The sequence below is a fragment of the Scyliorhinus canicula genome, chromosome 5 (genome assembly GCF_902713615.1).
Source record: "Scyliorhinus canicula chromosome 5, sScyCan1.1, whole genome shotgun sequence".
Classification (NCBI taxonomy): Eukaryota; Metazoa; Chordata; class Chondrichthyes; order Carcharhiniformes; family Scyliorhinidae; genus Scyliorhinus; species Scyliorhinus canicula.
Genome location: NC_052150.1, coordinates 24,670,229 through 24,696,140, shown reverse-complemented (window position 1 = coordinate 24,696,140; position 25,912 = coordinate 24,670,229). Strand labels below are relative to the sequence as shown.

Below are 25,912 nucleotides of genomic sequence, written 5' to 3'. Positions count from 1 at the left end.
GGAGATGGGTGAGTGAGGATGGAGGGGCGTCGATGGTGAGGGGAGCAAAGTCGGGGGGGGGGGGGCGATTATAAGCACAGGCGTTGGTTTCTAGCACCTGTACCCCACCTCCTATTCTGAAGCCTGTTGGGCCCGAAGTACCTAACAACGAGGGACATTCCCCCACCCACGCAAGCGACTGAACGTGAGGGTCGCTGAACTACCATGGACTCAGGGATGATTGGCTTAGCGTGACTTAGCAATGAATTTAATTGACATTGTGTCACTAGTGAGCAACTTCCTGTGTCACACTCGTCCCACGTCCGCACCCCTACCACCCTCCCCACTCTGCTCCTCCGCACCCAATGAAATTGGGTTTTTCTAAAGCAGAAGCAGGCAGTTCTGCCTGATTTTTCCAGTCCCTGCTTCCATCATGCTCACTCTTGCAAGCATCATTAAATCCTAGCCAATATTTCACATCGATATTTCAGGTCAATATTTCAGCTCCATCTGTGGACGGAGAAAGGTACTTTCAGTGAAAGGCCAATTAAATGGGCAGGTTAGGTGGATTGGCTATGCTAAATTGCCCTTAGTGTCCAAAAAAGCTTAGTGGGGTCACTTGGTAACGGGGATAGGGTGAAAGTGTGGGATGAAGTGGGGTGCTCTTTCCAAGGGCTGGCGTAGATTCAATGGGCCGAAATGGCCTCCTTCCATACTGTAAATTCTATGATTCTATAAAATAATTCCCTGCATTTTCATTTCAGATTTCCAGATTCTGCAGCATTTTGATTTTTGACATGATAAGGATCATGGGTGGAGCTACGCATTGTTTTTATACACACAATGAATGAACAATGCAGTTACTGTTTGCAGCACAGCATTTGTTGTTTGGTTACTTGCTCAGTGTATCACTCACGCAGCACTAAAAGTGACCTTGACTTTGCTAAGATTGAGAAAGGGCTGGGAAAGAACAGATTAAAGAAAGAGTTGGGTTTCTTCTGTGGACATTTTCAGATATTTGCATGTTGGGGATTAAAAGGGATTCCCCCAGGCTGCCATTTTGAGTGGGCGGCCAAATAGCAAGGCCCGGTGGCTGGTCTCCCTCACACCCCCTGCCCCCCGACCACGGGCTCTGCTGCGACATCCAATCACCCCCACAGTATGCATGCATGAAGGTGTCCCAACACCCTCCACAGACTCCCCATCAGAGACTCCCATAAGAGACATCCCCACCAGAGACCCCCAGAGCAGAGACGCCTTTCACAGGAATCCACTCATAACAGACCCCCCCCCCCCGCCCCATCACATAGACCTCCTATAACAGGGACCCTCCCATAACAGAAAACCTCATGGCAGAGATTTTCCCACAACAGAGACCCCTGCCTGGAAGCAATTCAGACAGAAACAGTGAAAAAAAAGTCACTGCTTTAAAACTCACCTGTTCCCTACACCTGCTGCCTCAGGCAGAGAAAACAGTAGCTGTAAGTTCCTACAAAGTGAAAAACACTTCTACACGGTTTAAAACCCCTCAGATCCTTTGATATACAGGACTTTTATTCACATCACTGAGAAGTTGTTTTTCCTAGTCTATGATCTCTGGATTGTTTAATTTAATTTCCCTTTATGTTTGAATGGATCTCAAGTACCTTGCCGTGAAACTAACCGCAATGTTTATAAGCATCCAGGTATGATTGACAGCATTTGCATTGTGAGAGGGGGCGGGATTACTTCAATGGATTTGGGTTCACTAACCTTGAAGCTTTACTCCCTTGGCCCATTGTGAGGTCCACCACACCAGGGCAACGCTGCCTGTACCAATCCGCGCCCACATAAATCCCGCCCAGAGGACTGGAGAATCACAGAGGTATGGGGAATCCGACGTCGAGCCCGTTAATTGGATGAAAATGGGTTCATTTGACTTTTGCACATCCTCCCGCTGGCACGGGGCGTGAACCTCGATGTCGCCACCAGCGGAGTCTGGAGCATCGGAAATTATCCCCTTTTTTTGACGACGCTGAATTCTCCGCCCGATCGCAGATCTCTCTGCCGGCGGGGGGCAGTGCAGAATACAGCCCAAGGTGTTACATGGCATACTTGGCATCAAAGTATCAGCCCATAGGAATCCAGGGGAAAGTTTCAAGTAGGATCCAAAATTGACTGTAGATTGCAGGAAGATAGCAATGGGTTGTCAGGTCCGTAGAATAGTGGCAAATGTTATTCAGTTGGGAAAAGTGATTAAATACATTTGGGGAAGGACAACAGGCAAGGGAATAAACAATAAACGGTAGGATACTGAGAAATGTCAATGGACAGAGGCGTCTTGGAGTGCAGAGCCACACATGCTTGAAGGTAATAGGACAGGTAGTTTACAAGGAAGGCATAAAGGATACTTTCCTTTATTCGCCGAGGCACAGAATACAAGAACAGGGAAGTTACGTGAGAAATGTCTAAAGTATTGGGTAGGCCACAATTAGAGTATTGTGCACAGTTCTGGTCATCACATTATAAGAAGAACATCATCATACTGGGAGTTAGCACTGCTACCTCACAGCGCCAGGGACCCGGGTTTGATTCCAGTCTTGGGTGCTGTCTGTGTGGAGTCTGCATGTTCTACCCATACCCACGTTGGATTTCCTCCGGGTGCTCCGGTTTCCTCCCACAGACCAAAGATGCACATGTTAGGAGGATTGACCATGGTAACTTTCCCCTTAGTGTCTAGAGATCTGCAGGTTAGGTGGGGTACAGGATTGGGCGGGGAGTGGGCCTAGGTCGGGTGCTCTTTCGATGTTGCCGCAGACTCAATGGGCCGACTGGTCTCCATCTGCACTGTGGTGGAGGACTTGAGCTATGAGGAGAGTTTGGATAGGCTGGGGTTGATCTCTCTGGAATAGAGGAGGCTATGAGAGATTTAATTGTGGTATATCAAATCATAAAATTAAAATCAAAAGTTATGAGGAGACCTAGGGAGAGTGTATACGTCAGGATTTATTTCCATTGGCAGTGAGGTTAATAACCAGGGGAATAGAGGTAAAGCAATTGGGAGGGGGTTAGAGGGAGGGAAGTTTTCCACAGAGGGTGGGTTGGGGTGGTTCAGACACAGAATGATTTAAAAAACATTTGGAAATACGCTTGGAATACCATAATCAGCAGGACAATGAGCCAAGAGCTGGAATGTGTGATCAGATTGCAAAGTTCTTTATTCGGGGTACAGGCAGGATGGCCTTAACCCGAATCCTTTGGTGGTGTTATTCTAAGTTTGCATTGTATTCGATGAAAACTGTTCAGCAGTTTGATTTTAATGTGCTTCAATAACTTGTAATTAAAATAGAGAGTATTTATTTGGGTTCCCTCCTGGATCACAAAGAGTAATGACGTTTGTAAAAGTGAAGCAGTGAATTGAAGAGAATTCCTGTGGTTTAGTCCCACATCCCTTGTCCATTAAAGTTACTGCAAACAGGCAAGTTTACAGCTGGCTCGAGGTGAAGTATTCAGTGGAAGGAGCTGAAGGAGAATAATCCCATCAGATCATTTTCAGGTCCAGTATTACCAGCCAATTCCAATGTATCCAGCTGGGACCAACAACAAGAGGTCAAGCTGGTGATAGCTCTGCAGATGTTGTTTCAAACAGATGTCTGTGGTGTTCCATTATTTGCATCGCATGTTCCAGGAGAGCGAGCCAGCCAAGTGCCAAATGCTCACAACGCAAACAACTGTGTCGCGGAATGAGGGTTTTCACACAACCCAGGGGGTTTTAGACTGTTACAAACCTGTCACTTATTTTATAATATGTATTAAAGCTTTGAGAGGCATTAAGGAAGGCACATCAAAAGGACAGATTGCCATGCAGAAGTAAGTGGCACCCTGGAATGGGTTTGATTTCAGAGGTCTGAAAATGTTGAGTGGATTTAACTTCCTCGGAAATTGAAGAGCAGGGCTGAGTCTTCCAAGCCGGTGTTCCTGACAACATGGATTGCTGAGGCCATCGGTTTCCTGTTCCTCTGGGTGGATTCTCCGTTCTGGTTTCGGCGGGTGAAAAAGCAGGGAAGCTGGGGGGGATAGCAGAAGTCCCAAACCGCATTTACACTAGCGGGATTTCCCACTCAGATAGTCCTCACCCCGCCAGCAAATTACACAACGGGATCACTGTCATGAAAGAGCGAGGACCCCATGACCATACATTTAAATATCATTAGTTGACTGGGGCCTCACGGTAGCATGGTGGTTAGCATCAATGCTTCACAGCTCCAGGGTCCCAGGTTCGATTCCCGGCTGGGTCACTGTCTGTGTGGAGTCTGCACGTCCTCCCCGTGTGTGCGTGGGTTTCCTCCGGGTGCTCCGGTTTCCTCCCACAGTCCAAAGATGTGCGGGTTAGGTGGATTGGCCATGCTAAATTGCCCGTGGTGTAAGGTTAATGGGGGGATTGTTGAGTTACGGGTATACGGGTTACGTGGGTTTAAGTAGGGTGATCATTGCTCGGCACAACATCGAGGGCCGAAGGGCCTGTTCTGTGCTGTACTGTTCTATGTTCTATGTTCTATGTCCCCGCTGTATCAGCCCCCCCCCCCCCCCCCCCGCATCGCCACCCCCTCCTCCCACGTAAGGGAACACACCCCCTGTCGGAATGATGTAATGTCGGGAAGGCTTACAACAGGTTTGGACAAATGGGAGCCTGGTGAAGAGAATTCGATGGGGGTGCACAGATACAGTCCTGGCAGTACCCTGGATGTGCCCTCACACTGCCCCCTGCTACAGCCCACAGGCACTGCCAGGGCGGGCTTCCCTTGGGGAGGTTCGGGGTTTCATGGTGGAGTTTCCCCATGGAGGGGGTTGGGGGGGGGGGAGGATATTCCTGTGTCCATGGTGGAGATACTTTTCTCTTTTTATTTTTTTTCTGATCAGGGTGCCCTGCATAAACGGTGCCCCGATCTGTCTGGGACCGAGGTTGCTGGTGGGCCGGGCTCATTCAGAGCCCGCCTGCCAGCGTGACGGCGTGGGATCCAACTCCAGGATTTTGTTTGACCATCTGTCAAAGAATATGTTGGGAAAATCCGGCAGTGCAGCCGGCAGGCTACACACCGCTTTTCCCGCAGGAGTTGACGCTTAGTCAGAAAAAGAGAAAATACCGCCCTGTGTTCAATTCTTTTGTATTTTTTGGTTACATTGAATGAGGGATATAAGGGGCTGGTTTAGCACACTGGGCTAAATCACTGGCTTTTCAAGCAGACCAGCAGCACGGTTCAATTCCCGTACCAGCCTCCCCGAACAGGTGCCGGAATGTGGCGACTAAGGGCTTTTCAAAGTAACTTCATTGAAACCTACTTGTAACAATACGCGATTTTCATTTTCATCAGGGGAAGCAGAGATAGCATTGACGAAAATGTCAGTGTGGTTGGTGGGAAGGGGTTTTGAATCCAGATTGTTTGGCGAGATTTAGGTTCAATTGAATTTTGTGCGTGGTCTCACTCGAACATTATCTTCCATTTTTCACCTCTCAACTGGGTCAGATTGACAAACTGGCCATCTGCAGCTTGGGAAACCCAGTAACAGGAGGGGAGGGAGCAATAGTGGTTCAGGATGGATGTTTAACAGACTGAGAGAACAGCAGGGTAATAGTGTGGGAGAGATCGGGAATAGGAGCGATGGAGAGCGATGGCGGCCGAGGGCTTTAGTGAGGAGCCAAAGAGACACTCCTGCTCCTTCAGGTCCAAAAGGAATGCTCTGGGAAGCCCAGTCAGTCGCTGTTAAAATTGAGTCCGAATCCCGACTGCACTGTCGGGCACTGATTTAAATATTATCATGGAGTGTCCTGACCCTCCAAGACTTATCATTTTACATCCTCTTCTGGTCATCTCCAATCCAGCATGGGTCCAAATTGGGGTTGATAAGAGGCTATTATTTCTGTTACCATGGACAATCAAACCAGAGGAAAGAGAGCTGATAAGCCACTCAGTTCAAAGGCATTTATCGGATGTACAATAAATGCTGGCCCAACCAGCAAAGCCCACATCCCATGAACGAATAAAAAATAAAATCCTGGAGCTCCCTCCCCATTGGCACAGGAGATATAACTGCACCACGTGGACTGCGGCGGTTCAGGAAGGTAGCTCAGCGACACTTTCCCAAGGGCAATTAGGGATGGGCAATAAATGGATCTCGATTGAGTTTTTCCCCCTTCTCGCAAGAGAAGGAAGATGACTGTGCCCGGTGCCTCTTTATGCTCTGTAAAAATACAATTAAACAAAACTAACTAAAATAATATAAACCAAATTGGGAGACTGGGGGATTGGGGGGGGGGGGGGGGGGGTGGAGAGAGAAATGACAATCCCTTATACAGCCAACCCCCCTCATTTGTACTGTTTTCTTCTTTGAACCAAAAATCAATCCCCACTCTTTTGTCTATTTTAATACTAAAACAAAAATCAATTAAGTGGGTGACAGCCCCTAGTAGGGCACTGGAACCAAGGTCAAATTTTAGTCCCTCTTTATATGTGCTCAAGATACCTAATCAGTCAATACTTTCCAGCTGTTTATGCTTAACCTTAACAATACAATTAACGTAACATTAACCTTCCTGCCACATAATTAATCAGCTCATGAATCATAAAATCTCTACAGTGCAGAATGAGGCCATTTGGCCCATTGAGTCTGCACTCATCCTTTGAAAGAGCACCCTACCTCGGTCCAGTCCCCTACAATCCTATAACCCCACCTAACCTTTGGACACTAAGGGCAATTTAGCATGGCCAATCCACCTAACCTGCACATCGTTGAACTGTGGGAGGAAACTGGAGCACCCGGAGGAAACTCACGCAGACACGGGGAGAAATTGCAAACTCCACACCGACAGTCACCCGAGGCCGGAATTGCACCCGGGCTCCCGGTGCTGTGAGGCAACAGTGCTAACCACTGTGGCATCGTGCCACAATTTCATGAGTTGTCGAGGAGAAGATTGCAGCAATATGAAAACAACAAACACTTGTCAGACTGTTAATCAGCCTCCAAATCCTTGCACCAAATTATGCTGTTCTCCAGGGGAAGATTACAGAGATACAAAAGCAACAAGATAACACAGTCTATTTCATTGGCTAGACATAACTATGTATGAATTAAGGATGTCTCGGCTGACGCTTGTTCGAAATCCACGGGCTGCATGAGATTTGCCAAAAGTATATAAAACATACAGAAGAGCTTGAGGTGGGAATTATAAAGAGACAGCTGATCCTGGAATATCTCAGGAGATGCAAGTTTAAAATGTTGAATCTCGGGAGGTTAGACAGCACATTTTCTGAAGGATATATATGAATAAGTTATTGGGGATGGCATCAAAGCATGAAAGGTAAATGGGATAAATGGATAATTAGATGCAATTCTAGAGGCATAAACAGAATGGAACGATGGTGGCAAGAGGGGTAGAAAGGTGGGATTGTTCCAAACTCGTCCAAGATTTGGAAACTCCCCACGTTGTATGGGGAACTTCACCGCAATGTGCCCATGGCCCTCAGCAGTGAATCCATTGTGCTGCTTTTCCTTTCTATTTGCTCAGTACATGTATTCATGTGGCTTGAAATTGAAATAACGATTATATTTGCTCGTGCGTGTGGAAGGGGAAGTTCTGCAGCAACCCAATCATGTGAGATGTGGCTCAGAATTCCCACGGTGCGCGACAGACTGTGAAAAGCCGATCAGTGCCACCAAAACCTGGAAAAGCGGAACCAGCAGGCAAGGGTGTCAAAGTTTCTGTTTAAAATTAGAAGCGCTCACCATTTCTCTGCATCCGCACTGAAGCCGGGCTGTTTGCTTGATGAAGCAGCAATGGGACTTTAACCTTTTCTTTTTTTTTTGTTTGAGGTCCACTTTCTTGTCCTCTCTTCCCGGAAGGAAGAGCCTTAGACTCAAGGCAAATTCACAATTTCTCTGAGGTGGATGAAAGCCAATTTACTAGAAGCTTCTGCCTGAAATAGGATTAATTTATACAAACAAATCATTTTCTACATGCTTGAGCGTTACAAGCTGGCGATGGACTGTGGAAGTCAACTCAAGTTATTTTTTTCACAATTTCTTTGCAATTTTATGTTCCAACAAGGAGCAGCCATTTTCCTTGGCCAATTACAATTTGATTCATGTGCAGTGGCAAAACATATTCAATATGATCCAAAATGATGACATATTTTATATACATTTCATTTGGATTTAACATGTAAAGAATAATAAATCAATTCGCAATGAATTTGCGGTGATAGATTTTCTTTTCATTTCAAAGTAAAATGCATGCAGAGATGGTGCTCAAGTGAATACCATGGGAGAAAGACCTTCACCACAAAACATTTAATCGAACTTCCAACCCCAACAGAAAATCAGCCTGAGAAAAATAATATACAAAAACAAAGAAATTAGAATGCAATGCCTGTCTACCATCTACAAAGCGCAAGTCAGGAGTGTGATGAAATTCCCTTCACTAACCTGAATGAGTGAAGCTCCAATAACATTCAAGAAGCCCAACATCATCCAGGACAAAGCAGCCCGCTTCATTTGCACCCCATCCACAAACATTAACTCCCTCCACCACCGACGCACAGTGGCAGTACTGTGTGCCATCTACAAGATGCACTGCAGCTTCTAACCAAGGCTCCTCAGTCAGCATCTTCCAAACCCACCACCACTGCCTTCTAGAAGGTCATGGGCAGCAGTCACATAGGAATGCCACTACCCGCAAGTTCCTCTCCAAGTCCCACACCATCCTTATTGAGAAACATATTTTCGATCCTTCACTGTCGCTGGGTCAAAAGGCTGAATTTTGTGAATTTACCTATACCACAGGGGCAGCAGTGGTTCCAGAAGACAACTCACTTTCACCTTCTCAAGGCCAATTAGGGATGGTCAGTAAATGCTCATCCAGTTAACGATGCCCACATCTCCTGAATGAATATATTGCTGGAAATACTCAGCATCAGTGGAGAGAGAAACAGAGGATTCAGGTTGATGACCTTTCATCAGGAACATAGAACATACAGTGCAGAAGGAGGCCATTCAGCCCATCGAGTCTGCATCTACCCACTTAAGCCCTCACTTCCACCCTATCCCCCGAACCTAATAACCCCTCCTAACCTTTTTGGACACTAAGGGTAATTTGGCTTGGCCAATCCACCTAACCTGCACGTCTTTGGACTGTGGGAGGAAACCGGAGCACCCGGAGGAAACCCACGCAGACATGGGGAGAAAGTGCAGACTCTGTACAGACAGTGACCCAGGGAATCGAAACTGGGACCCTGGTGCTGTGAAGCCACAGTGCTAACCACTGTGCTACCGTGCTGCCCCTTGAAAACATGAGGGGTTTTAAGCAAGTACAGAGACAGAGGAATGAAGGGAATGAAGAAAGAACAACACTGAAGATCTGAGATAGGATGGAAGGCAAGAGAAGTGAAATGACAAAAAGGATGAGGGTGCAAGGCAAAATGAGCTAGTTCTGGGGCAAGTTGAGAAGCATAAGATACGTTGTGAGGCTATTCCACACAGTAGCGTGGTGATCGGGCTTACTGATGCACATTCCAAAAACAAAGATCAGACCTTGTTAAGTTCTGAGGCACTCATACACATGTTTATGTTTTTAACATACATTTATTCACTATCTAACAAGATTAGACAGGGTAGATTCAGAAAGAATGTTCCCGATGGTGGGGGAGTCCAGAACTCGGAGTCATAGTTTGAGGATAAGGGATTAGGACTGAGGCGAGGAAACATTTCTTCACCCAGAGAGGGGTGAATCTGTGGAATTCACTACCACAGAAAGTAGTTGAGGCAAAAATGTTGTGTAATTTCAAGCAGGAATTAGATATAGCTCTTGGGGCTAAAAGGGATCAAGGGATATGGGGGGAAGGCGGGATCAGTGTATTGAATTTAATGATCAGCTGTGATCATAATGAATGGAGGAGCAAGCTCGAAGGGCCGAATGGCCTCCTCCTGCTTCTATTTGCTATGTATGTTTCTATGTATATCATAACTTTATGTATGTAAATTGATGGGGACTTCTGAAAACATTGTGTAGAATGTGGGCTTTAGTACACGGTTGCCAGTCTCAAAAGGGGCTCATAAATCTACACTGTACGGGAAACAAACACTTGCCTGTGATTTTCCTACAATTGGCCAATTAATGGTTGAGGGGGACTGGCTGTCCAATTAAGGCCAGAGGGCGGGCTATCAAACCTGGAGAACAGTTAGGAGACCTTCCAACTTATAAACATAGAGGGTACTTGGAGAGAGGCTCCAATCTTTTCAAACTTGAAGTAAAGCAAGAAATTTAGCAGCACTGTGGGTGGGGCAGGAAAGGTAGGAAGGGGAGGGGGGGGGAAGAGGGTGGAAGAGCCTTTTTACAGGGCAGCTTGCGGCTACATACATAGCTGCAGCTCCTGCTAACCCTGATAGGCATGGTGGGGAGATGGGTGATCCTCCAATCCTTCCTCGAGCACTGCCTGCCTCCCTACTCCCCTCTGCCACTGGGCAACTGCATCAAGACTGCTGTCCCAGTGCATGGAGCTGGAGCCCAACAGGAAAATCCAGGTTGGCCTTGAACAATAGGTCTTTACTTAATTCAAATGGCTACCCGTCCTTTGCAGATGGGTAACCCTGTCGCCCCTCCTAATTTCTGTTTTCAGGAGAATGGCCTGGAGGTGGCATGGAACTGAGAAACTGGCCAGCCGCAGTGTGTTAAACCTTTTACATTAGAATGCACAAAGTGCAGAAGCTAGACTGTTTAACCATAAATTATTGAGAATGTGTGCACATATGGGGATAATTCCCCAACTGATGACTGCTTTCATTTATCCAACCTAGTGATAAAACAATGACTAACATCATAAAACTGAAGTATATTATAATCCTTGCCTCTTTCTTGGACTATTCCAGATCAGGTTTACTTATCGGATGATCGTTCTCATGCAAGGTTAAGAAAGACAGGTCGCACACACATTTAAATGGGTCTGAAGAACTAAGCTAATGCTCCCCGAAGAAATGGAACCACGAGAAAGCCTTTCTAACAAGTTTCATAAAAGGTAATGACAACCCAGATATTATAAACATCCGGGCATCTCTTTTCAATAATGTACCTCGCCCCTGAAGGGTGTACAAAGATGTTTTTTTGAATTAGGATGTAGAACACTATTTGAGACAATGTATTTTCTAAATTATATAGGTGTTTATTAAAGACAGAACATGCAATTCACTTTTGATGGTAGTTCAGTCGCAAATTGACAATTGTAGGAAAATAAATACGTGGGTGAACATAGAACAGTACAGCACAGAACAGGCCCTTCGGCCCTCGATGTTGTGCCGAGCTTTGTCCGAAACCAAGATCAAGCTATCCCACTCCCTATCATTCTGGTGTGCTCCATGTGCCTATCCAATAACCGCTTGAAAGTTCCTAAAGTGTCCAACTCCACTATCACAGCAGGTAGTCCATTCCACACTAGCCACTCTCTGAGTAAAGAACCTACCTCGGACATCCCTCCTATAACTCCCACCCCGAACCTTATAGTTATGCCCCCTTGTAACAGCTATATCCAGCTGAGGAAATAGTCTCTGATCGTCCACTCTATCTATCCCCCTTATCATCTTATAAACCTCTATTAAGTCGCCTCTCATCCTCCTTCTCTCCAATGAGAAAAGCCCTAGCTCCCTCAACCTTTCCTCATAAGACCTACCCACCAATCCAGGCAGCATCCTGGTAAATCTCCTTTGCACCCTTTCCAATGCTTCCACATCCTCCCTATAATGAGGTGACCAGAACTGCACACAATACTCCAGATGTGGTCTAACAAGGGTCCTGTACAGTTGCAGCATAACCCCACGGCTCTTAAACTCAAGCCCCCTTATAGTTATGTCCCCTTGTAACAGCTATATCCACCCGAGGAAATAGTCTCTGATTGTCCACTTTATCTATCCCTCTCATCATCTTATAAACTTGTTAATAATCACGAACACACTTTAGGCCTTCTTCACGGCTCTGTCCACTTGAGTGGCAACCTTCAGAGATCTGTGGACATGAACCCCAAGATCTCTCTGTTCATCCACATTCCTCAGAGCCCTGCCATTGACCCTGTAATCCACATTCAAATTTGTCCTACCAAAATGAATCACTTCGTACTTATCAGGTTTAAACTCCATCTGCCATTTTTCGGCCCAGCTCTGCATCCTATCAATGTATCTTTGCAGCCTACAACAGCCTTCCACCTCATCCACTACTCCACCAATCTTGAAAAATGAAAATCGCTTATTGTCACGAGTCGGCTTCAATTAAGTTACTGTGAAAAACCCCTAGTCGCCACATTCCGGCGCCTGTCCGGGGAGGCTGGTACGGGAATCGAACCGTGCTGCTGGCCTTGGTGTCATCAGCAAATTTACTGACCCACCTTTCAGCCCCCTCCTCCAAGTCATTTATAAAAATCACAAATAGCAGAGGACCCAGCACTGATCCCTGTGGTACACCGCTGGTAACTAGTCTCCAGTCTGAAAATTTTCCATCCACCACCACCCTCTGTCTTCTATGTGATAGCCAGTTACTTATCCAATTAGCCAAATTTCCCTCTATCCCACACCTCCTTACTTTCTTCATGAGCCGACCATGGGGAACCTTATCAAACGTCTTACTGAAATCCATGTATACGACATCAACTGCTCTACCTTCATCTACACACTTAGTTACCTCCTCAAAGAATTTAATCAAATTTTGGAGGCAAGACTTACCCTTCACAAATGCATGTTGACTATCCTGGATTAAGCTGCATCATTCCAAATGGTCATTAACCTTATCCCTCAGGACCCTTTCCATTAACTTATTGACCACCAAAGTAAGACTAACCGGCCTATAATTCCTAGGGTCATTTCTATTCCCTTTCTTGAAGGGAGGAACAACATTCGCCACTCTCCAGTCCTCTGGCACTATCCCCGTGGACAGTGAGGACCTAAAGATCAAAGCCAAAGGCTCTGCAATCTCATCCCTTGCCTCCCAAAGAATCCTAGGATATATCCCATCTGGCCCAGGGGACTTGTCGACCCTCGGGTTTTTCAAAATTGCTAATACAGCTTCCCTCAGAACATCTACCTTCTCCAGCCTACCCTCCTGTATCACACTCTCATCCTCAAAAACATAGCCCCTCTCCTCGGTGAATACTGAAGAAAAGTATTCATTCAACGCCTCTCCTATTTCTTCTGGCTCCATGCACAAGTTTCCACTAATGTCCTTGACCGGCCCTAACCTCACCCTGGTCATTCTTTTATTTCTTACATAAGAGTAAAAAGCCTTGGGGTTTTCCTTGATCCGACCCACCAAGGACTTCTCATGCCCCCTCCTAGCTCTCCTAAGCCCTCTTTTTAGCTAATTCCTTGCTACCTTGTAACCCTCAAGCGACCCAACTGAACCTTGTTTTCTCATCCTTACATACGCTTCCTTTTTCCTCTTGACAAGACATTCAACCTCTTTTGTGAACCATAGTTCCCTCACAGGGCCATTTCCTCCCTGCCTGACAGGGACATACCTATCAAGGACACACAGTATTTGTTCCTTGTCCATGCTCCACTTTTCATTTGTGCCTTTCCCTGACAGTTTCTGTTCCCATCTTATGCTCCCTAACTCTTGCCTAATCGCATCATAATTACCCCTCCCCCAATTATAAACCTTGCCCTGCCGTATGGCCCTATCCCTCTCCATTTCAATAGTGAAAGACACCGAATTGTGGTCACTATCTCCAAAGTGCTCTCCCACAAACAAATCTAACACTTGGCCCGGTTCATTACCCAGTACCAAATTCAATGTGGTCCCACCTCTTGTGGGCCTATCCACATATTGTGTCAGGAAACCCTCCTGCATATACTGTACAAAAACTTGCCTGTCCAAACTGTTCGACCTATAGAAGTTCCAATCAATATTTGGAAAGTTAAAGTCACCCATGACAACTACTCTGAGACCTCCACACCTATTCATAATCTGCTTTGCAATTTCTTCCTCCACATCTCTATTACTATTTGGGGGCCTATAGAAAACTCCAAACAATGTGACCACTCCTGTCCTATTTCTAACTTCAGCCCATATTACCTCAGTAGGCAGATCCCCCTTGAAATGCCTTTCTGCAGCCGTTAAACTATCCTTGATTAACAATGCTACTCCTCCACCTCTTTTACCACCTTCCCTACTCTTACTGAAACATCTATATCCCAGAACTTCCAACAACCATTCCTGTCCCTGTTCTAACCATATCTCCGTAAAGGTTACAACATCGTAGCCCCAAGTACCAATCCACGCTCCAAGTTAACTTACCTTATTCTGGATGCTCCTTGCATTAAAGTAGACACACTTCAACCCACCTTCCTGCCTGCCAGTACACTCCTGCGACCTTGATACCCTCCAGTACCTCACTACTCTCAACATTGGCTTCTGGACTACAGATCGTTTTCCCATCCCCCAGACAAATTAGTTTCAACCCCCCGCCCGAAGAGCCGTAGCAAATTTTCCTCCCAGGATATTGGTGCCCCTCTGGTTCAGGTGCAAACCGTCCAGTTTGTCCAGGCCCCACCTTCCCCGGAATGTGCTCCAATTATCCACGTAACTGAAACTCTCCCTCCTGCAACATCCCTGCAGCCATGTGTTTATCTGCACTCTCTTCCTGTTCCTCAACTCGCTAGCACGTGGCACAGGCAGCAAACCAGAGATGACAACATGGGTTGTCCTGGCTCTCAGCTTCCACCCCAGCTCCCTAAATTCCTGTTTTAAATCCCCGTCCCTACTCTTACCTATGTCATTGGTACCGATGTGTACCACGGCTTGTGACTGTTCCTCCCTCCCCCTTAAGGATTCTGAAAACACGGTCCGAGACGACACGGACCCTGGCACACGCGAGGCAACTTACCATCCGTGAGTCTCTTCCATTGCCACAGAACCGTCTATCTGTCCCTCTAACTATCGAGTCCCCAATAACTATTGCTCTCCTGCTCTCCCCCCTTCCCTGCTGAGCCACGGGGTGGGACTCAGTGCTGGAGATCCCGTCACCGTGGTTTACCCCTGGTAAGGCCTCCCCCCCACCAGTATCCAAAGGGGTATACTTGTTACCAAGGGGAATGACCACAGGGGATCCCTGTACTGACTGCTTCCTCCCAGCCCCTCTCACTGTCACTCATTTATCTTCATTCTTCGGAGTAACTACAGCCCTGAAGCTACTATCTATGACCACCTCTGCCTACCGAATGATCCGAAGTTCAACCAGCTCGATCTCCAGTTCCCTAACCCGGTCTCTGAGGAGCTGGAGATGAGTGCACTTCCCGCAGGTGAAATCAGCAGGGACACTGATGGCGTCCCTCACCTCAAACATTCTGCAGGAGGAACATTGCACTGCCTTCCCTGCCATCCCCCCTAGATAACTTGCGGTAAAAACAGGAAAAAGAAAGAAAGAGCTTACCTGATATTCACTCACCCCCTTAGGTTAGGTCACCGCCCAACTTAAATACAGGTAAAAATAAAACACTTAACCAGCAACCACTGCGTCTCCCAGCTGTCTCTCCTCTCGCGCTGTTTTCAATGTGCCTGGAACTCGCTGCCGGAGGAGGTGGTGGAAGTAGGGACGATAGTGATGTTTAAGGGACATCTTGACAAATACATGAATAGGAAGGGAATAGAGGGATACGGATCCTGGAGGCGTAGAAGATTTTAGTTTAGACGGGCAGCATGGTCGGCGCAGGCTTGGAGGGCCGAAGGGCCTGTTCCTGTGCTGTACCTTTCTTTGTTCTTTGTTCTTTGATAAGAATGTATAAAGAAGTATAATCTAGTTTTGATTGGAGAATCCAAGTCTTATTAATGTTACATAGAAATATTTAAGATATCCATCAATATTTAATGCAGTATTTACCTTAAATCGCTGAGTTGGAGTCTAGCGAGACACCTCTGTCCAATTTAAGGAGAGAAGAATGAAATGAAATGAAAATGAAAATCGCTTATTGTCACAAGTAGGCTTAAAATAAAGTTACTGTGAAAAGCCCCTCATCGCCACATTCCGGCGGCTGTCCAGGGAGGCTGGTGCGGGAATTGAACCGCGCTGCTGGCCTGTCTTGGTCTGCTTTAAAAGCCAGCTATTTAGCCCTGTGCTAAACCAGCCCTCTAGCGCTAAACCAACCCCCATCACTACACCACAATATATGAACATGCAAATTAGGAACAGGTGTAGGCTGGTTGACTCCTCAAACCTGCTCCACCATTGAATAAGATTATCGCTAATCAGATTGCAACCACAACTCTACATTCCCACTTACCCACACTCCCATAACCTTTCACCCTCTTGCTTATCAAGAATATATCTACTTCTGCCTTAAAAATATTCAAAGACTGTCTCCACTGCCTTTTCAGGTGTAGAGTTCCAAAGATTCCAAAACAATTAAACCTTTACTTTGAGAGATGCTGGAGTGGATCCACCAAATCTAAAAATCACACTGTGTGTTTCCAATATTCATACGACAACAAGCCGAAACAGCAAGAAGCATGTTGAGCACTCATGCTGGACAACATCCTTTTTTTGACAGCATCCTTCATTTTAATCAACTTCCTTCAAGCAAAAAAGCTACTGAGAAGGTTATATAGTGGGCACGACAGAGAGTAGTAGTGGAAGGGAGTGTTTCAGAATGGAGATCTATAACTAGTGGTGTGCCACAGGGATCAGCGATCGGACCACTGTTGTTTGTAATATATATAAAATGTAGATGGTCTTATGAGCAAGTTTTCAGATGACACTAAGATGAGTGAAGTTGCAGATAGTGAAGGGGACTGTCCGAGTACAGCAGGATATAGATAGATTGGAGAGTTGGGCAGGGAAATGGCAGATGGGAGTTCAATCAGGACAGCCAATGTCGGGATTGTCCAGTCTCGCTAATGAATATCTGGCTGGGCCACTGAATCATTCGCAGTGGGTCCCGCCACAATGGAAAAGGTAAGGAAAAAGACCTTCAAGGGATCCTGCACTGAACCTAATGCCTAACTGAAGTTACAGATGCTCAGAAAACTCACCAGAAAAAATGATAAAGGAAAAGCTCCAGGAAGAAAAGAGTTTGAAGCAGACAAGAAAAGTTCGACATTTTACTCAAGCAGAAAACTGCACTGCATCCTCCTTTGTGGAGCTCATAACCTGCAAGGGTGAGATAAAAATTTTAACTTCAGAGCAATTGGTCCTGAGAAACCACATCTATGTTATTCAGTCAGACGCGCAGTTTGAAAGCAACTGCTCCGAGTCTCAACAATTGGCATCCAAGTGTGACACAAAAAAATAATAATTAATAATAGATTTTGTCCATTCTGGATACCTTTGCGTCCCTCCAATGTTCAGAAATAGCAAGCCTGCAGTAGAGTCCCGACTTGTAACATGATTCCGCTGAATGAATGAACTCAGCAGCCAGGTGACCTATGCCACCATTGCGGCCCTTTCTTCTTCAGGCAGAAACACGACGCTGCCATTTTGGAAAGCTCGACAAAATACAGGAAGCATGGGAAGATCCTTTGTTCACAGTGTTGCCATCTTGGAAGCCTGAAACCTCTTATGGCTGTACCTAGACCTTATTAAAACTATAAAAATGGATTGCAATTAATGTTCCAGCAGAAGTTAAATGCCGCACTAAGCAAATCCCAGAAGGAAACTTAGCCCACGTACCACAACCCATTATTTTTTTTGTATTCTGACAATGAGAAAAGAAAAGTTCACTGAATTCAGAAGCCACATGTTCCTTTGGGTTTTTCAACATTAAACTAAAACATTTATTAACAAAAGAAAAGAAAAATTAAGCACACAAAACTACATTTACACAGTTAAAAAGTTGCTTCATAGAACCTCACTTGGTTAGACACATGGGGAAATACCTCTAGGCCAGTCACTTATAGATGTTTAACTACAAAATTCCATTAATATTACCACAAGGCAACCCACTTTTGGCAGTAGGGAAGGTATATCACAGGACTTCTCTTCTCAATTCCACTCTGCTGAAGAAACCTCAAAACAAAATCCTGCTTTCTAAAAACAGACACTTCTTTTGCTTGACTGGGTGGAATGCTTCCAGCGCAGAGCTGTACCCCAGGACGTCACACATAGTCACTGCCACAAAGCTCTCAGCCTCTCTTCTTAAGTATTATTTTTGCCTTTCATCTTCTATTCAATTGCCCTTAGCACTTCTTTGAACTTAACTTTGCCGAAATATAAACATCTTTCATGTTCTCCCTATTGTCCCACTTTTAAGGCAAATAAAATTCAATTTTATGCATTGTATATTTATGACCTCTTCCAAGTTTTGAACCCTTAAACTTCCCATTGAAATGTACCAGCTGAAAATCCAAACCCTTGCTTATCTCATAATGCAAATTGCTACCCACTAGAAAATTCACTTGGGCATATCTACTTCAAATGCATGCCTTTAAGATTGCCACTCCTTGGATTTTCTAAACCTTTCAGACAATCTGTCTTCAGTTCAGTTAAATAATTTTCATACACAGACACACACAGTCCCATACGTCCGCTTCACAGAATAATACAACAAACCCCAAAAATATTAAAAATAATAATCTCTCATTGCAAATTTCCTACTTTCAGCTCCACTGGGATTGAATCGTGGTAGGTGTTCCAGATGATTCACTCTCTGGCATCCTACACGCTAAAGATGATCTTACCCTCAATGAGGTGATCTAGCTAGTTAGATTGTCTGAGTTATGGGAACAACATAGGACCATCGTCAGGAGAGAGAACACTTCATTGTAGCACAGTGGTTAGTACTGTTGCTTCACAGTGCCAAGGTCCCAGGTTCAATTCCCGGCTTGGGTCACTGTCTGTGCGGAGTCTGCACTTTCTCCCTGTATCTCCGTGGGTTTCCTCTAGGTCAGGGGTGGGCAAACTACGGCCCGCGGGCCGCATGCGGCCCGCCAAAGGTCTTTATGCGGCCCACCAAGTCATTAAAAAAAAAATTATTAAAAAAAAATGTTTTTTTTTCTTTATTTAAAATTTTTTTTTAAGGTTAATGGGGGGGGGGGGCTGTTGGGTTACCTACTGGTATAGGGTGGATACGTTGACTTGAGTAGGGTGATCATTGCTCGGCACAACGTCGAGGGCCGAAGGGCCTGTTCTGTGCTGTACTGTTCTATGTTCTATATGAGGCGTCCAGAATCATAACCGGGTGAAGTAATTATTTTACTTAATATACTATGCGGCCCTTTAAAATTGTGAATTTCTGAATGTGGCCCTTGCACGGAAAAGTTTGCCCACCCCTGCTCTAGGTGCTCCGGTTTCCTCCCACAGTCCAAAGCTGTGCGGGTTAGGTGGATTGGTCACGCTAAATTGCCCTGTAGTGTCTAAAAGATAGGTGGGGTTGCTGTGTTACAGGGATAGGGTGGAGGTGTGGGTTTAGGTACGGTGCTCTCTCAGGGGCTGGTGTAAACTTAATGAGCCGAATGGCCTCCTTCTGCACTGTAATTTCTACGATTTTTATGAAACCGACCCACAGTCCACCATGGCAAGTCACAAACATGTAGGACCACCCAAGTCAAGGAAAATAATAATTGAACTACTCAGCAGAGTGACCTTGTCAACGTTGCTGTACGAAGCGCCCTCACAGGAAAGAGAAATGTCCTGCGAGTTCTGCTCAATTCTTCCACCAACAGGGCCACATTGGTAAACTATGCAATCCAAAACCCCAGTACCACTCAGGTATCCCAACGGTCATATACAAGGTCAAAACCGAAGATCCGGGATATGCACAACCATTCTTCCTGGGGAACATTGGAGAATGTGGTTCTTCATTTGGGAATGCTGTTATCCTAGTAAATGGTTACCTGCTAAATTTTAAATTAGATTCATGTTCTGGCAGGAGAGACCTTTGGAGTTCAATGCTGGACAGCCTATTGTATGGAGCAGGGGAGTCTAACTCCGGGTCATCCCGGCATGTTTACGGAATCACTGAGGTATGGTGACAAATAATTCTTTGAGCTGATGCACGTCATCAAAAATCAACTTTTCTCTCTCCTGAGCAGAGATACCTGCACTGCCATCAATTGACTCCACATGCCAAAAGATGTCAAGACTACCACTGACGCCAGCTGGCCACAACAGCACGGTCCTGAGTCCTCAAACACTAAAGAGTATTCAGGCTCTTAGTTTATCTGTGGTCTCTCTTCTCTTTTTATGGAGCAACTTTGTCCATCGTCATTCCAGATCCTGGGAAGTCAGACCAGCCTATTGCATACGAGATTACCAGAGCACCTCCAGTGGAAGCGGTACCAGAGAAGGATCAACATTCTGAGGAGCCTTTATCTCCAATGGTCTAGTCGATAGTTGTACCAACCTCTGCACACACAGGAACTTCCAACCAGTCTGCCAAAACCACAAGTGGTGAATCTGGTAGCAGTTGTGCACCCTCAACTACTGAAATCAGAGATGGACATACTACCCCATCTTCCTCTTGCCACAGGTATGCTCTCCCTCAACCTCAGAGAGCTTCCAGCCGGCCTAAATGGGAAAGAAAACAGAAAAAAGGCCATCAATTGGAACAATACCATTTTTGTCCAGCTGTCAAGAAATAATCAAGGGTAACAACAACCATGCATCACCAAACCAGCCAGACTGACCAGTCTAACAAACAACAGAAGAAACAGATGACCCCACACCCAAACATCAGTCCAACTTCCAAGCCAACACCAAGAACAAGCAACACCAGAGCCTACCACTCCCCCGGCAGAACGGCGAACAGGACATGGGAGAGTCATAAAGCCTCCAAACTGCCTGAACTTTGAACTTCAAGGACTTGGAGTGGGGAGATGGGGCAGTGAGAATGTTGCCAATTTTGCTAATGTTAAGAGCAATAATTAACTCACTTGAGACTATGAAGCTTACTTCGATGTGAGTGAAGCAGGATTGTTCATTCATAGCTGCATACCTTCAGAAAATGTGGAGAGACCTTTGCCATCTTGCTGATTGCCAGCATAGTCATTCTTTCACTTTATAATCAGCTTTCTTTGAAAATTGAACTTTTGCAAACTTGCTCAATTGTTTAAGACAGAGCTACATTGTTTCAGAAAATAGTCTCAACTCAGAGTGACAGGTAATTGCTGCCAGATTATTTATGCTGAGTGATACGGGGAATGTAATTAAAAGTCTAAAATCAATGCAGTGAGTGAGGTTATCAAGAGTGTAACAGCGCTGTCATACTAAATCAGTGTGCTGATGTCGATTGGCTTGATTTGCCGCACCATAAGCATTCTGTAACACATTTAAAAGCTGGAGTTTAAATAGATGATCTTTGCGAACCCAAAGTTTAGACCCAACTGACAAATCTCTCTTCATTGATATGGCCCTTTTAAGAGAAGGTGGGAGATATTGCGGGGCTGATTTTCCTGACTTTTGACTCTGGGAATTCCCCATTCCCCGTGGCACAATGGTCAGCAGGAAGAGGGACATGGATTCCATTTGCCAAATTACTGTCGCTCCCCTTTCACATTTTACCAACATTTTCAGCTGGGTTTCACTGGAGTGGATGAGGAATAGTGCTGGACCCAGGTCTGTGACAGAGCAAAGCCATTGCAGCCATGTACGTACATGATCGTTTTAACTCTTCTTGACACATCACTTAGTGGGTGTCCAGGGAAATCCAGTTCTGTGCTCTGCTGCCGCTCTGGAGATGGACGGTCTGCGGAAAACCAGGGACAGGCTGATGACAGGCACTTAAATTTTCTTCACCACGACCGCCGCGTTTCAAATATTTCAAGCAATCATGACCCTCAATCTCTTTCAGGGCCTACATTTTAATCAGGGGAGCATTCTCAATCAGAGCGGCCCCTGAACTCATTGACTCACAGTCAAGTCACTTTCAACAGAGCAGACACTTTGTACGTGTGGAGAGTTCATTCCCCATGTACTTGCGTCTCCTGGGGCAATGTCTACCGTCCTTGCACTTCAACCTCACCTTGGTTGGAATCATCAGGGCAGCACGGTAGCATTGTGGTTAGCACAATTGCTTCACAGCTCCAGGGTCCCAGGTTAGATTCCGGCTTGGGTCACTGTCTGTGCGGAGTCTGCACGTTCTCCCCGTGTCTGCGTGGGTTTCCTCCGGGTGCTCCGGTTCCCTCCCACAGTCCAAAGATGTGCAGGTTAGGTGGATTTGCCATGATAAATTGCCCTTAGTGTCCAAAATTGTCCTTAGTATTGGGTGGGGTTACTGGGTTATAGGGATAGGGTGGAGGTGCTGACCTTGGGTGGGGTGCTCTTTCCAAGAGCTGGTGCAGACCCGATGGGCCAAATGGCCTCCTTCTGCACTGTAAATTCTATGATCTATGATCAGATTTGGTCTCTGCATTTCCCCAGAGATTCTGTTAGCTCTTTGCGTTTCCACCTCACTTCCAGCAAAGTCATGAGGCGACAGGTATCTGAGGAAGTTCAGGGCACTGTCATCACATTGATGTAACTATGTCTACTGAAGGACTAGTCTGTGACATTTTTCTCAAGCAACCTTGCGCTCTGTCACCAATGGCGGGTTGACTGCTCCCACTGGTGCTAAATGCTAGTTTCATTTATAAAAAATTACAGCAATATGCAAATCAATAAAATACTGAGTTAATTTGCCCATTGCCTGTTAATTGTTGCTTCGCTAATATTGATCAAGCAAAATAAACCACAGGAAACAGGTTAACAAATTAATGTACATTAACTCCTTTACTTCCAGGAGCAAATTCACGAGTGTGGACAAAATCTGGTGTCGACCTGGTTAACTGATAATGACACATTAACAAGCACTTAGCAACCATCGTTGTGGCAATGTTCAGAAGAAGTTAACAGTGTAACTGAAAAATGGTGTCGCTACTAAATGAGATTTTCTTTTTGTTTTGTGTTGATGTTGAATAAATAATTTAAAATGGTATTTGCCAACGAGTGGAAATCTAAAATGCGTCCACATTCAAAGTGGGGAGTCAGTGGAGTGGGTTTTAACTAAACGAACCTCCACACAGTGGTGAGACCAGTGGTAGATCAGGAACCTGATTGTCTTATTGGCCGTCTTTGCTGTGGCCTTTCAAGTCAGTCAAAACATTTGCTTCCAATTTCCAGGTTTGCTGACCTGAATGTAGTGTAGGGCAGCCCAGTAGCACAGTGGTTAGCACGGTTGCTTCACAGCTCCAGGGTCCCAGGTTTGATTCCCGACTTGGGTCACTGTCTGTGCCGAGTCTGCACGTTCTCCCCGTGTGCGTGTGGGTTTCCTCCGAGTGCTCCGGTTTCCTCCCACAGTTCAAGATGTGCAGGTTAGGTGGATTGGCCATGCTAAATTGCCCTTAGTGTCCAAAAAGGTTAAGTGGGGATAGGGTGGAGGTGTGGGCTTGGGTGGGGGTCTCTTTCCAAGGGCCGTTGCAGACTCGATGGGCTGAATGGCCTCCTTCAGCACTGTAAATTCTATGAAACTAGTGTCAAAAAGATTTAATAATCCCTGATTAGGCCCTTAGTGTTGTGGTTTGCCATTGCCCCAATTGTGGTTTGCCATTGCCTTCTGCAGTCTGGCTGACCAGCAAACTCCGCCGCTCCTGCTACCTGCCATGGGCATGCTGGATGGATTTACAGGCTCATTTAATCTTCAATAAACAATCCACTTCTCACACTCATAACTTTCTGTTTTCTCTCATTGCAGGAGAATAGCATGAGCAACGCCAGGGAGAGGCAGAAACACTGGGTGGACCTCCAGCCATAGTCACCCTGACCACAGTTAAGTGGGCCACCTTGGGCATCATAGAATCCCTACAGTGCAGAAGGAGGCCATTCGATCCATCAGGTCTGCACCGAACCTCCGAAACAGCACCTTACCCAGGCCCATTTCCCCACCCTATGCCTTTAATCCCACCTAATCTGCACGTCTTTGGGAGCACCCACAGAGGAGACCCACGCGCATACAGGGAGAAAGTGCACACTCCACACAGGCAGTCGCCTGTGCCCGGGTCCCTGGTGCTGTGAGGCAGTGGTGCTCACCACTGTGCCACCGTGTCCCTGGGTGGTTCATGCATTAGGTGTCAGGGGTGAGGAGGAGGGCCCAAGAGAGTCCCACAGACCTTGGTGACAACATTAGATATCACACTGCCATTGAGCACTCGACATTCACCCATGTTGAATTGATCTCACCACTAGTTGAAATGTCATGATGTGCACGGTATTAAATTTGAACCCTTCCCCAATGCCTGCACTAACTCAAGACTACAACCAATATACATTGTTCTATTATCGCCTCCGTGGTGATGTTTTTCCAGTCGTATCTGCTTTGCGCAGGTGAAGGAGACACATTCTGAGTGAGTGAGACACAGCCAGAGTGGGAATTGGAATTTGTTAATTTGGGCAGTGTGGTAATTCGGCGCGGAGTGGGAGGAGGTGCTGTTTCCCTTTTTGTTCTGTTTCCTTTGTTTGGCTTTGTAACTGCTAATCAACAGGGAGAGGTCCAGAGTGCATTTCGGGAAGCAGGGAAAAAACCAGGGAGCACCCTGGGAAGGTAGGTGAGATAAAATCTTACCCCCAGGTTCCGGCGGCCTTCATTTTCAGGAGTGAGAGAGAGAGCCGGGGAGCAATTTGGGAGCAGGTAAAAGATAGATATTATGCTATTCCAAGTGATCCAACTTGGGGGGGGGGGGGGGGACTGAAAAGTGACATCACAGGAAAACTGTGACCTGATTGGCTGATAGGGAATCTGCACTAAATCTAAAAATTTAACATTGTTAAACTAATTAAACATACTTAATTAATTACTTAATCATAATTTAGAGGGGTATCTAAGCCAGAGATCGGAGAGTTCTTAGCATTTACATTTATAGTCGAAATCTAGTGCTAGGAAACATATAGTTAACAGTAACTTTAAAAAAAAACATTTTTCATTTAGTTTACTAATTAATTAATGCAATGTCAATTAGACGGGTGCAGTGCTCTGACTGTGAGATGTGGCAGGTCCAGGAGGCTTCCAGCGTCCCGGATGGCTTCATCTGCAGAAAGCGCACTGAACTGGAGCTCCTCACACTCTGCATGGTTCGGTTGGAGCAGCAGTTGGATGTACTTAGGAGCATGCAGGTGGCGGAAAGCGTCATAGATAGCAGTTATATAAATGTGGTCACACCCAAGGTGCAGGCAGAGAAATGGGTGACTCCCAGAAGGGGCAGGCAGTCAGTGCAGGAATCCCCTGCGGTTGTCTCCCTCTCGAACAGGTATACCGCTTTGGATACTATCAGGGGAAAACAGCAGCAGCCAGAGCAGTGGCACCACGGCTGGCTCTGATGTTCAGAGGGGAGGGTCAAAGTGCAGAAGAGCAAGAGTCATAGGGGACTCTATAGTCCGGGGCACAGATAGGCGCTTCTGTGGACGTGAAAGAGACTCCAGGATGGTATGTTGCCTCCCTGATGCCAGGGTCCAGGAAGTCTCAGAATGGTTAGCAGGCATCCTGAAGGGGGAGGGCGAATAGGCAGAGGTCGTGGTACATATTGGTACTAATGACATAGGCAGGAAAGGAGATGAGGTTCTGCAGCAGGAGTTCAGGGAGCTAGGCAGAAAGTTAAAAGACAGGAACTGAAGGGTTGTAATCTCGGGATTACACCCTGTGCCACGTGCCAGCGAGGCTAGAAATAGGCAGATAGAGCAGCTAAACACTGGCTAAACAGCTGGTGTAGGAGGGAGGGTTTCAGAGCTCTTCCGACGTAGGTATAACCTGTATAAGAAGGACGGGTTGCATCTAAACTGGAGAGGCATAAATATCCTGGCCGCGAGGTTTGCTAGTGTCACATGGGAGGTTTTAAACTAATATGGCAGGGTGGTGGGTACCGGAGCAATAGGTCACAAGGTGAAAAAATTGAGGGAGAACTAGGAAATAGGGCCACTGTGGCTCTGAGGAAGAGCAGACAGGGAGATGTTACTGAAAACAGTGGGAC

General features: G+C 46.1%; 1 long non-coding RNA gene across 1 annotated transcript in view; it reads left to right on the top strand.

Annotated features, from left to right (window-relative positions):
• Positions 1-23,669, top strand: part of LOC119965853 — a 170,554-nt gene extending 146,885 nt beyond the window's left edge. Inside the window, exons 2-3 of the long non-coding RNA XR_005460618.1 lie at positions 10,879-11,024; positions 23,647-23,669. This is a non-coding gene — a long non-coding RNA (uncharacterized LOC119965853). The remainder of the gene's footprint in view (positions 1-10,878; positions 11,025-23,646) is intronic.
• Positions 23,670-25,912: the final 2,243 nt, after the last annotated feature.